General features: G+C 44.0%; 1 pseudogene; it reads right to left on the bottom strand.

The window, feature by feature from the left end:
• LOC119270156 overlaps nucleotides 1-12,980 on the bottom strand; it is a 32,102-nt pseudogene extending 19,122 nt beyond the window's left edge.
• Nucleotides 12,981-13,225: the final 245 nt, after the last annotated feature.

The following is a 13,225-nucleotide window of genomic DNA, read 5'->3' as shown; positions in this document are numbered from 1 at the left end:
TCAAAAACTGATAGCCAACCACTTCGGACCGCCGACCCGCGCCAACCCCTTTGGCGAGCTGATCTCCACCCACCGCTCCGGCACCGTGGCGGAATACTCCAAGCGCTTTCTAGAGAATCTTTCTTGGGTGGGCCCCATTGCTGACGACGATGAGCGGGATATCTTCACCAACAACTTGGGCGAACCTATGAAAACTCAGGTCGAGATGCTGAAACCGGCGACTTTGGACGCGGCTATGGACTTAGCAATCTCCTTTGAGCACCTCAATATTGTCACCAGCACCGCGGCCACCCCGGACCGGCCCAGCCGTCCACTCCGCCCCATGGCCGCACCTACTCCGGCCTTACCGGACTCCTCCAACCCCACGCACGCGCTCGTCTTTAAAAGACTCACGCCCGCCGAGATGGATGAACGGCGCGCTAAGGGTCTCTGCTTCTATTGTGACGAGAAGTTCGCGTGGGGCCATCGCTGCAAACAACTGTTCTACATTCAATCCGCCTACGCCGAAGAGGAGCAGTTTGAGGACTTCCAGGAGGCACAAATCTCACTCTTGGCTGTCACTGGAATTCCCACCAGCGACACAATGCAGGTCACTCTTCGCATCGGGGACCGTGACTTGGTCGCCTTGCTTGATTCAGGCAGCACTCATAACTTCATCCACGAAGAGCTGGCCACCATCGTCGGGCTGCCTTTCTCCTCCAATAGTCGCTTGGGAGTCACGGTCGCTAATGGCGATAAGGTGACCTGTCGGGGACTCCTTCAGCAGGCTGCGATCACCATTGACAAGGAGCATTTCGTTGTTGATCTGCATGCCATTCCATTGGGCGGGTTTGACATCGTCCTCGGTACACGATTCCTCAAAACTCTTGGGCCAATTCTCTGGGATTTCACTACGCAGTGGATGTCGTTTTGGCACTCGGATCACCATGTGGAGTGGTCGGGCCTCGGCTCCCTTGGACGGCCTGCCCACCTACATGCGTGCGAAGGCAAGGACCTTCTGGACAGCCCGCTGGCCACTTTCACCGATGTATTCGCCGACCCCCAGGGCCTGCTGCCGCAGCGCGCACATGACCATCATATTCATCTTAATCCCGGGGCACCGCCGGTTGCTGTCCATCCCTACCGCTACCCAACGATTCAAAAAGATGAACTGGAGCGCCAATGTTCGGAGATGCTAGTTCGCGGTCTGATCCGTCCTAGTTCTTCTGCATTTTCATCCCCCGTTCTACTCGTCAGAAAGGCCGACGGGACTTGGCGTTTCTGTATCAACTACCGTGGTCTCAACCTTGTCACCATCAAGGACAAGTTTCCAATTCCCGTTGTCGATGAACTTCTGGATGAACTCAAGGGCGCCCGCTTTTTCACCAAACTGGATCTTCGGTCGGATTACCACCAGGTTCGGATGGCCCCTGAGGATATCCACAAGACGGCATTCCGCACACATGAGGGCCTCTTTGAGTTTGTGGTGATGGCAAGGATTACGAGTCGACGAGTCGACGAGTCGTTCCGAGGTTGAGACTCATAGACTAATCGGACTAGTCTTAGACTAGTGCTGGACTAGTCGACATAGTACTGTAGTACTCAACTACTAATACATAGTAGCAGTATGGAGTAGTATGTAGTAAACTGTACAGCACATTACAGGCCAGCAGTGCTAGCCAACACTAGTCAGGCCCAGCCCAGCCCAGCGCCACACAGCACGCCCCCACCAGCTGGCCCATTTGGGCCCAAGTGGCTAGCCTATACTTAACTCACGTCCCAGCCACTGGAACCCTAAGATCCCAATCGATCCCAACTCAGCCGCCAGTGCCAACACGCACGGGAGCACATGCGCGTGCCCCGCGCCTCCGGCCGCTTCCGCCGGCGAGCTCGCCGACCACCGCCGTGTCTCCTCCCTCTCCCTCCCTCCCTCTCTCTCTCTCTCTCTCTCTCTCTCTCTCTCTCTCTCTCTCTCTCTCTCTCGTCTCAGGGCCGCGCTCGCCTACGGGTCATGGCCACGGCCGCCGCCCGAGCACGAGCTCCAGCCGACGGCCGCGCCTCGCTGTGACATCCGCCGTCCCGGCGATGAGTGGCGGCGGCCTCGTCCAGCAAGCTCATTTATACCTCCAAAATTTTGAGTCGCTCGACTCGATTTGGTCGACTAGCCCAAACTAGTCGTCGACTAGTCCATCCACGGCTCGACTCGGTCTGCTAGTCTACACGAGAAATGCAGTCGACACTCACTTTGCGACTCGTCGACTAGTCGAGCGACTAGTCTAGACTAGTCGTTCGACTCGTAATCGTTGGGTGATGGCCTTTGATTTGACAAATGCCCCAGCGACGTTCCAAGCACTCATGAACGACGTCCTCCGTCCCTACCTTCGTCGGTTTGTGCTTGTGTTCTTCGATGATATCTTGATCTACAGCTCGTCCTGGTCGGGTCACCTACGTCATGTCAAGCTCGTTTTGGAGGTTGTGCGCACACATCAACTGTTTCTCAAGCGCTCCAAGTGTTCCTTTGGGGAGGAAACCATGGGTTATCTGGGACACGTCATTTTCGTTGCAGGAGTTGCCATGGACAGCGACAAGGTTCTAGCCGTGGTAGACTGGCCGGTTCCGCGCACCGTCCGCGCTGTGCGTGGTTTCTTAGGACTGGCAGGATACTACCGCAAGTTCATCCGGGATTTTGGCACCATTGCAGTTCCCCTCACAGTGCTCCTCAAGGAAGATGGATTTCTTTGGACGCCTGCAGCGACTATCGCCTTGAAGCCCTTGATAGCAGTATATTCGTGCTTGTCAGGTTTGTCAACGCAACAAGACGGAGCAGCTTCATCCAGCCGGCTTATTGCAGCCCTTGACAGTGCCATCTCGTGTCTGGGAAGACATCTCCATGGATTTCATTGAGGCACTTCCGAAGGTGGGCGGCAAAAGTGTGATACTGACCGTCGTGGACCGTTTCTCCAAGTATGCGCATTTCATCCCATTGGCGCATCCGTACACTGCGGAGTCCGTTGCTAAGGCCTTCTTCTCCAACATTGTCCGACTTCATGGGTTTCCCACATCCATCGTTTCGGACAGGGATGTGGTTTTCACTTCGGGCTTTTGGAAGGCTCTGTTTGCCGCCGCGAGGACGCGCTTGCACATGAGTTTGGCCTTCCATCCGCAGTCTGATGGACAATCTGAGGCCATCAATCGCGTCATCACCATGTACCTTCGTTGCATAACTGGGGATCGCCCCCGGCAGTGGCTCTAATGGTTGCCTTGGGCGGAGTACTGCTACAACACTTCGTACCACTCAGCGTTGAAGGACACTCCTTTCCGGGTGGTTTATGGACGGGATCCCCCCTCATTGCGGGACTACACGCTGGGCGAGATTCGCCATCAGGCGGTGGAACGGCAGATCCTCGACCGCGATCAGTTCTTACTTGACATCCGTGAGCGTCTCCTTCAGGCAGCACAACAATACAAGCATTACTATGATGATAAGCATCGGGCCCTTTCTTTTGATGTTGGAGAGTGGGTTTGGCTCCGTCTTCAGCACCAGCTGGCAGCATTCCTTGGAGTAGGCGCCAAAGGGAAATTGGCTCCCAAATATTATGGGCCTTTCAAAGTCCTCGCTAAAATCGATACGGTTGCTTACCGTTTGGAGCTGCCCCCACGCGCCCGCATTCACAATGTCTTCCATGTCGGGGTCCTGAAGAAGTACCATGGTCCACCGCTGGAAGTTCCGCCGATGCTTCCACCTCTGTTTCAGGGTCGAGTACATCCAACCCCTGTCCAAGCATTGCGTGCTCGTATTGCTCGCGGTGTCCAGCAGGTGCTCATTCACTGGGAGGGCCAGCCGGCGTCTGCTGCTTCATGGGAGGATGTTACAACCTTCCGCGAACGTTATCCAAGCTTCCAGCTCGAGGACGAGCTGTTTCAGAATGGAGGGGGAGATGTCATGTGGGGCCAGCCCTATAGGCGCAAGAGACCTGCACGGGCCGGCCCTGCACCTGCCTAAAAATATGTCCTAGTTTAATTATAGTTTTTTTTAGATTAGGAGTCTGGGTATTAGTTGGAAAGGTTTAGTCCCGTAGAAGGTTACCCTGCCAACAACCAATTGTAATAGGAGTCTGTAATCTGGTCTTGTAATATTTTCTTACCTGGGCAAACATAAGTAACAGAAGATCAAGAAGCCTAGATACTTACCTCATAGACAGCTTGGTACCCCTTGAAGTCAAGCCTTGACGCAGATGAATGAAAAATCATGTCTCCTTCAGGATTAGCAATACCAACTTGTATCTACAATGCAATTATTAAAGTGCACACAGAGTAAGAAAATAAGCATTGGATTTTACAGGATATATAAAATAATGAAAATCCAAAACAAAAAGGTAGAATTTAGCATGTCTTGAAGTTGCGTAGCAAAGAAAATGGAAGTCATTTTCATTAACTACCAAGGCATCAAATATATATATTTAGCACACAACCAGAATTCTGTTTGAAGAGCCACAACAAATGGGATGAAATCTCTCACGCCTAAGTTATAACAAATTCTAATAGGTAGATGCCTCATCATCATGTTCTCGTACTCAACCATATCATATACAACTAATCTCAAAAGATGACCACCACATTTATTCTTACACTTCGCATACATGCCGGTAGATTGTAATTCCTCTGTTTCACCACACTTATCCATTTTATTGAGAAATGCCAATTCAGAATGTTAAAATAGCCGGATTCTCTCCTGTTTTACCATTATTTAAAAAATAAGAAAGGTTCACGGGTAAAGTATTTCGCTTAATATGGCCATCGGCCAGCTTTCCATGCTTACTTGGTTTTGTTCACAAGATTGCTAGGCGACAGTTGTGGAACAGATGGCTTAGCTGGTAACGAAAAAACAGACCGATAGACAAAGAAATATCAGTACATTTAGGCAAAATGTTCTGTCATAAACACAGGGCTGCCTCATTCATCTACAGAAAAGAGTTGAACATAGGTTTGCTAGATTAGATGTCAACTTACAAATCCCTCTTAATTCTATACCTGTCATAATTTCTATAGACAGATGAGGAGTTTTCTAAACCAACAGTGCTGCACCAACGAATATAACATACAAATATGAGCAGCAAGCTACCTATACACTGCAAACTTGTTGAATTCATATTTCCTTTAAACTGGAAACATGTGTTATTCATGGTTTTTAATGAGGAAAGAGAAGGAGGGTGATTGGCATATTTTTTGCAGTCTCGAATCTCAAAACATGTGCACAGTTAGATTCTTTGGTCTAGCTGAGCCAAGGTTCAGTAAATTATTACTGTCGACAATATAGCTTTGTAAAAATACACATAGTAGCCAGCCAGCCCAAAGATTGGAGTAATAAACAACAGATAAACATGAAGTAAAACAGTAACCCACCAGCTCAGTCCTTGAAGCTTCCATTTGGCAAGCCATTGTTCTTCTCCATATTAGAGTGTACAGTTTCAAAGAACCCTCATCAAGTATTCCAATCAAAGATGCTGAAAGAGATACCATGATAGTCATAGAACTATAAATGGAAAACAAGAAACCAAAACTATAATGCTTAAATATAAATATGCAAGTAAGAAAAAGAGATGCTACAGAAGATTTGGCAAAACGAAAGAAACATTAGCAACTCCTAATTCTGAAAATGAAAAACACATTCAGGTACTCTTTCAGCCCTAGAGCGCATGACTTCATGTATAACCATCGTTCATCATGAATGTGTCAATTCTAAAGCATGTTCACAACAGATGGCAAAACCCTGCTAATTACAAATCAAGAGGCGACATAAAGAAGGTTATGGTAGATGTGGAACAGCGAGTACATGAGAACTTACAATTAGCTAGTAAACAACACCCAACATGCCATTCAAATACATAATATATATATCACCTCTGGATTCGTAATGAACTAGTAAACAACACTCAGCCCAGCACCAAATCCTGCAGAAGAAAGCCATAGGGAAGAGAGAAGGGTGGGTAGAAGGAGCTAGGGTTTAGGCTGTCAGTGTCGTAATGGAGGGAGGGTGCAGGTGTCTAACTCAATGGTCCCTAGAATCCTACGACTCTCTCACCCTTGGTTATCTATTTTTGATAGTCTCTTTTGGATGTATTCCTCACCCAACAGCGGCCCTCCATCACCCAGTGCCATTGTACTTCCAAATCTCCTTGTCCCAATTCTCTCCATGGGAACAAATGAGAAATGTTTAAAAGGATTAAACAGCCAGAGAAAGGACAATAAGTAAAGGAAACACCTTTAGTTAATACATAATACAACCTCCGTTAGGAAATAACTGACATGGTTTTAGTTCAAATTTGAACTTTGAACTAAAACCACGTCAGTTATTTCCGAACGGAGGGAGTAATAAGAACTTTCGCAACCAAAGCTTGCAATGGCCATGAACTGCCAAATAGTCTATACATGAAATCTGCAACTCACAAGCCACTAGCACATACCCAGTATGTTTCTCAAAACCATCAATGGTAAATAGAAACTTGGGAAATGAGTATGTGATAATAACAACCCCCACCCCCACCCCCCCCCCCACACACACACACACAGAAAAAACACATACCCAAAAATGATTTACGGTAGTGCAACGTCGTTAATAAACACAGAACTACAGGTGGGTTTATTACATGGCAACCTCCTTATGCTGGTGGGCCTTATGGCTTCATGGGCCTCTTGAGCATTTTTCACCTTCTTCAAGTACTTCCTAATATCCTCTGATGCATATTGCTCACCATACCTAGAACAAATACTTGTTAGCAAGAATGGAAGCCCCAGGTGACATACTCATAAACAGGAAGGTAACATGTTGAACTCCCAAGATACTGATTCTCTCAAACTAGCTTCCAAAGAATAAGATTAGACAGGAAAAGAAACAAACTCATAAAAATGATACCAGAAAGCTCTCCAGCCATTCCATCAAACATAGTAGATACAAAACAATTGAAGGGTTGTAAATATTTAGTGATATCAAATATTGTGTCTCACAATATCCAATCCCATAAATCCTGACAATGAGAAAGAAATAAGCAGAACTGCAAACTGCCATTTTGCTGAAATTAATCACTGGAGCACTAATCAGATTATTTGGCACAATGTAACTGATCAATTAAACATGAAACAAGATAGATTAGCAGTCCAGAACAAACTTAGTAACACAAACTTGACAAAATATTCCAGTAGAGTATACCTTTGTTTCACTAACGAACGAATATCTTCTGCAGCTCCATGAGAAATCTTCAATGGAAAGGACAGCATAAACAAATAAGGCAACAGTTTCAGGCTATTAAAATGAGTACCGCATAACAATCAACTATCACTGATAACTGACAAGAAATTCTCAAATCAAGGAATAGAAAGTAATATCTTTCATGCACGCAACACAATTAAGATTTTGTAGCCAAATCTAGTATTTGAGTTAATGCTCATATATACACATGATGTGTTTCATGTAACTGAAGTTGCCTTAAATTTAAAATTACACCGAGATCACTTGGGCGGGAATGGATGCACAATCTCACCGCTGAAGTTCAAGTCATCACCACTTGAAAAATTCATGCATATATTTCTGTATTAAAATGCACATGAGTTCCTTCTACATGTTCGTTTGTAGAAATATACATGAATGGAACTAAATAATGAGAACAGAAAGTCAAAATATAATAGAGCAGACAGTTTATTTGGAATAGCAATAAGGACTTATAGAACTCCATTTTCTTGATCAGATGTTTGAGCTGATATACTAAGTTTTTTCTTCTACTAAGCAAAAGTATCCAGATTTTGGCCATAGCATCAAGCTGGCCTCTCTACTCGAAAAACTTTTCAGCTTCCGCCTTCCTATCCAAGGATGAGTATTGTCACTGTGTCAGCATGAGCCTTCCTATCCAAGGATGAGTATTGTCACTGTGTCAGCATCAGATTCAAGCAAGAACCTAGATCATCCCACTCTATAATCTCTCTCCTTTATCTGAGTGTCAAACCCCTCAAAGTCAGCGCCATGTGGAATCTTTCTCTACAGTTCACTTGTATATAGAGTGACCAATTTGATGGGTTTTTTTGTGAATGCACCAACTTTAACCAACAACCACAGATCACAGATAAGAGACCAAGAGTATGTTTTACCTGACCTACAGATACATTTATAAACAGAAAGACTACTTTGGCAATCAACTAAAAGTAGAATGAACGTACATGAAACCCATCTGTTCTGAGGTAAGTTATTAATCCTGTTGCTTGTTCTGACGAAAGATTGATCCCTTCATAAAGCTTCTGGGCTACCTGCAGTCACATAGTGAACCATATGAGTCAAAAGGTCACTACATGTAAATGACAGTATTATAATAGTAAAGCTATGCATCTAAGTTCTTATTAAGTAGAAACAACCTTCATGGTGTGCCCTGCACCAAAATGTAGTTTGTTTGCTGCATCTTGCTGAAGGCTGGATGTTATATATGGCATTGGAGGATTCTTGTGAATTTTGGTTCTCTGAACACCTCTTACTTCAAATTGGCAAGAATAAATCCTCTTTTCTAGAGCTCGTGCTTCTTCTTGAGAGCTTATAGAAAGCTGATCCAACTTTTTTGAATTGAGATGCTTTATCCAGGATGTAAGACATATGCCTTTTGAAGAATCTGAACACTGGGTTTCAAATTCAGTATCAACAGTCCAATATTCCTGTGGGCTAAACTTTTCTATTTCAGTCTCCCGATCACAAACAAGCGCCAAAGCTGCAGACTGGACTCGTCCAGCGGACTGACAACCAGGCAACTTCCTCCATAAAAGTGGTGATATGGCGAACCCAATCAAATAATCAAGGGAACGGCGTGCAAGATAAGCATTAACTAAGTCCATATCAATATATCTTTTATGTGCCAAGCAATTGCTTCACCTTCACGGTCAGGGTCAGAAGCGAGAATCAAATTTTCTGCTCTGGAGATAAGAAATAAGCAACAATAACAGAAGACAATCAGCAACAACTTCATAAAGCAGGGGAACTCAACATGGAAACTTGCACCAGCACAAGACATATACAAGAAAGAATTAACTCGAACACATGTATGACACTTGCTATAAGCGGAAGGCAGATCTAGAGAAAAAAGGTTCAACTAATTAACGGATACTCAGATGTAGCAATGAAGAAAATACTCACAGAATTCAGAATTTAATTGAAGCTCCGGTTGAAACCAATTTAATCAGCTATGTGAAATATGCAAAAGATTAAAATAAATAGAAGTAAATGAACAACCAAGACCGTAACTTGGTAATGGAGCGTCTATTACGTAAGTATACAGTTAAATAGTTCAGTTGATACATTTTCACAGAACATGTATGGGTCTAATAGAGATGTCTTCATCCGCTAGTGATGTGCAGGTATAGTATGCCAACATACACCTGGTGATAGTGACATTCGCATACGAGAATATAGGCATAGGATACTTGACACAAAATTATCTACAGGGACAGCTTAACAAAAATCTGCATATGAGATGAATCAACCATCACCAACACCATACTGTTGTTATAGTTTCTGTCTATGTGTCCTTGAAAAGCCATCAAGTTTAGATAGAACATAATAAATCTAGGAGACATGGTACTGTTTATCACTCTGTGCACACTTCACGGACAATCTAACTTATACTCAAAGGTGAGTGGCGCATGGATCCAAAAGGTATTAGTACTCACAACATTGCATTACTTACGTCCAATAAAGATTACAAACTACAAGTTGTAAAACAGAAACCAAGACGACTATCATGTGTTCACCCAATTAAGCCTTGCAGAAAGTGACAAGGATATGGACAAATGGTATTGCATGGAATACAAGTTTTTAGAGACAAAGATATGACTCATACCGTAAAAGTAACAAAGTATGTGAATTTGTCTTACCTTCCCAGCAACTAATGCATAGCAAACCTATATGCCAAGAACGAAATTTGAACAACGTTACTGATAACCAGCCTATAAAACATACCCTTTCAATGCAACTCCAATGCTTTTAAGGCATGTCCAGGCACCATTAGGCACCTCCCATACCATGCTGAAGTCATCCTCAGGGCGGACAGATCTTGACCTTCGAGCTAGATCTCTCACATGACCATAGCTGGGTAATACTTCGTACATGTCCCCAAGGTATTGTTGAATAACTTTTGCTTTTGTAACTGATTCAACAACAATAACTGATTTAGCTACGGGGGGGTACAGAGGTACAAGTGGCCTCCTCTCACTACCAGAAGCATCAACAGTGGTCTTCATGTAATTATTGGCTTCGGCAGCTGCAATAGCAGCAGATTCCTTTGCTTCCAAAGATTTCTTCGAACTGGTTACTGTTTTTCTCTCTTTGGAACTACCAACCCCTTTCTTTGATTTAGATGTGTCGGCCTTCTTTTCTTCTTGCTTCACACTTGCTTTCTCAGTTGTATTTGCTGCTGTTTTACTAGTTTTAGTAGAACTGCTCTTTTTCTTGGTAAATACTTTCTTTTCTTTCACATCTATGCTAACTTCTTTTTTGCTGCCTCCAGAATTTTTATTCTTCGCAATGTCCTTTTTAGTACCTGTACCACTCTCACTGCACTTGCTCGTAGATGTGGAAGCCTCATCAGCGATGGTGCTGCATGCAGCTAGTGTGCTTTGGCGTCTCTCAGATCTATGGAAGTACCTATGGGCAGCACCCCATCTTCCCTATTTATATTTGGATTGATAAATGAGCTCTTATTGCTAATGAGAAACCTTAACTTTTTACCATATGCAGTTGAGAAGAACCGTGAATTAACACTATTGGTAGCCTTTAAAGGAACTCCACAGACATCTGCTGTTCTGGAACTTACAAAACTGTGATAACCCGGGAGCCCAGTAGTAAAAAAGACACTACTTTTAAGCTGTAGGGCGAGCTGAGAGCTAGTTCTTAGAGACATTTTCCTTATTGAACTATTCCTCACTGCAACTCCACACATTCGACAAGGAAGGAAAGGTGAATAAGGCATGAAGGTGCATGAATATCACTGGGAAAGCTGCAAAGGTAACACATAAACAATATTTAGAGAGTTAGAGAGCGAGCATAAAATCCTCATACGATCAATCTTGTTTTGACAAGATGATGGAAAAAACAAACGCAAAGCAAAATTGTGATACAAGGGAAAAAGCATTCTCATTTTGTTAGTGGCATCCTAAAATGCACCGATACGGATACGTATATCCGTATTGGGCCAGTAGGGATACATAAATTCGCCATTTTGGAAAAGCTTCAATACGGGGATACGTTTTACTATTTTTTTAGTTCACAAAAAAAGAGTATATAAGCTAGGTACATCAGATTACCTTTTTGTTTGCTCTCCTGAGGATGCCGAAGCAGCTCCAAGCCTCTCCAATTGACAATGTTGACGCCGTGTTCCAACTCCAAATTCCAAAGGGATAGAATTAGGGTGTGTTAGATTGAACTGCGGATTCTGAAAAGGCAACTGTGAGCTGTGAGCTGTGAGAAAGCTGCTGTGAGCTGAGAACTATGAAAAGGCTGGAAATTGTTTGATTGAAACAACTGTGAAATTGTAGTTTTGGCATGAATTATTTGTAATGCCCCTCAGGGCTGAAAGAATATTTATGTGCTAATTGACCGTAAAGCAGTGGTTTGAGCATTGTTAGGCATTTCAACGACCATTTTGGAAAGGAAAATTAGACAATATAGACAATTCACGGCTAAGATATAGGAAATTCAACGACTATTTTGTAATGTTGCATACGTATAATTATTATTACTAAAGACATGGACTATATGGAACACATATGGTTCACATGATGATGGCCTTCATCAACATAGCTAACCTATCTTGCTCTCGCAAAACACGCATCGGCTATCCTACTATGAATATTGTTCAAGATATCTTCATTCTCCTCCTCTTGAACAGGATCCGCTTGTGTTGGTGACACCCCCTTTGGTAGCGCTGGGAAGTACATACACATGCAATTCAATACCTTCCTAGCGTATATATTGACACAGAAGTTAATTTTAACTTCAAACCCAGAAAATGAAGCCATGTGTAACATTGCTAGTGAGGTTGACTAGGTGAAAACCCAAAGAATGGTTGGCTTGTGTAACATGAAACACGTAATTGCAGGAGAAATTGTATGAATAAACAAGAAACCAACAATTTGTCTTGTGTGCACAGTAGCACGATCTGAGCAAAAATACAGAAAGGTTTGCAGCATGGCATAACAGGAAAGGTGGAACCTGGAGATCAATCAGCTAACATGCAAAAGGAGAAACAATCACTTTAAATGGTAATATTTTAGGTCTGACTGTCAAAACCAACAACAACAATACCACTAGTAGTACTAATGTGTTAACCAATTTCGGCCACTATAACCAAGACAAAACCCCTGCTCTCTCGAATTGCATGTTACTGCTAAGCTTTGATTTCAGGTCAAGAGGGTGCAGATAAAACAACTTAATCTTTTCCTTTTCATATATCGCCAGTCATTGCATATTCCACTGCTAATGTGTTTCAACCAAAACATTTTCTCATCTGAAAAAAAAAACTAAACATTTGCCCCCTACAAGCATTAGCACAAACACCTATCAAGCAAAATCCTTTCACATGTGAACTTGAACATGCACCGGAAAAATCACGCAGCAAGTACTCATCAAGAAATAGTCGTCATTATATTCTCAGAAGATCCAGTCTACGCAAGTACTCGCCAATACAAAATCAGGAAAAAAAATCGAACAAACATAGGATGCAAGAGGAAGGAGGGAGGGGGGACGAGGGAAGAGGGAGGGAGGGAGTGAGAACGAAGGAAAGGTGGCTACCTGCCTATGGACTGGTCGGCGGCGTTGTTGGGAGGGAGCGGCGGAAGGAGGGGCTGCTGGGCTCCTGTGCCGGCGGCGAGGCAGCGGAGGCTTCGGCTGGCTGGGCGCCGCAACGGAGGGCCGGCAGTGGTGGCGGCGGGTGTCAGGACCCAAATGCACAGCGTCCAGTTCGTCAGAAACAGGGGATAAAGCGCAACCATGCAGGGGAGAAGGCGTATTATGGATCGTTATGTTCATCTCACGGCAGAGCGTCGCATCCAAAAGGTCCAGCTAGTCTTCGGCAAAGTGACCTTACTGTTTTATTTCAACAATAAAAACCTGAAGAAATCCAGTATACAAAAGAAGTTGATCCCCACTATAGTATATTTTTTTCACGAAGAATCATGGTAGTACAACAAACACTAGAAATAATGAAATTATATCTAGATT

Source organism: Triticum dicoccoides, chromosome 1A (assembly GCF_002162155.2).
Source record: "Triticum dicoccoides isolate Atlit2015 ecotype Zavitan chromosome 1A, WEW_v2.0, whole genome shotgun sequence".
Classification (NCBI taxonomy): Eukaryota; Viridiplantae; Streptophyta; class Magnoliopsida; order Poales; family Poaceae; genus Triticum; species Triticum dicoccoides.
Note: the sequence above shows the minus strand (reverse complement) of the source record. Positions and strands in the feature narration are given on the sequence as shown.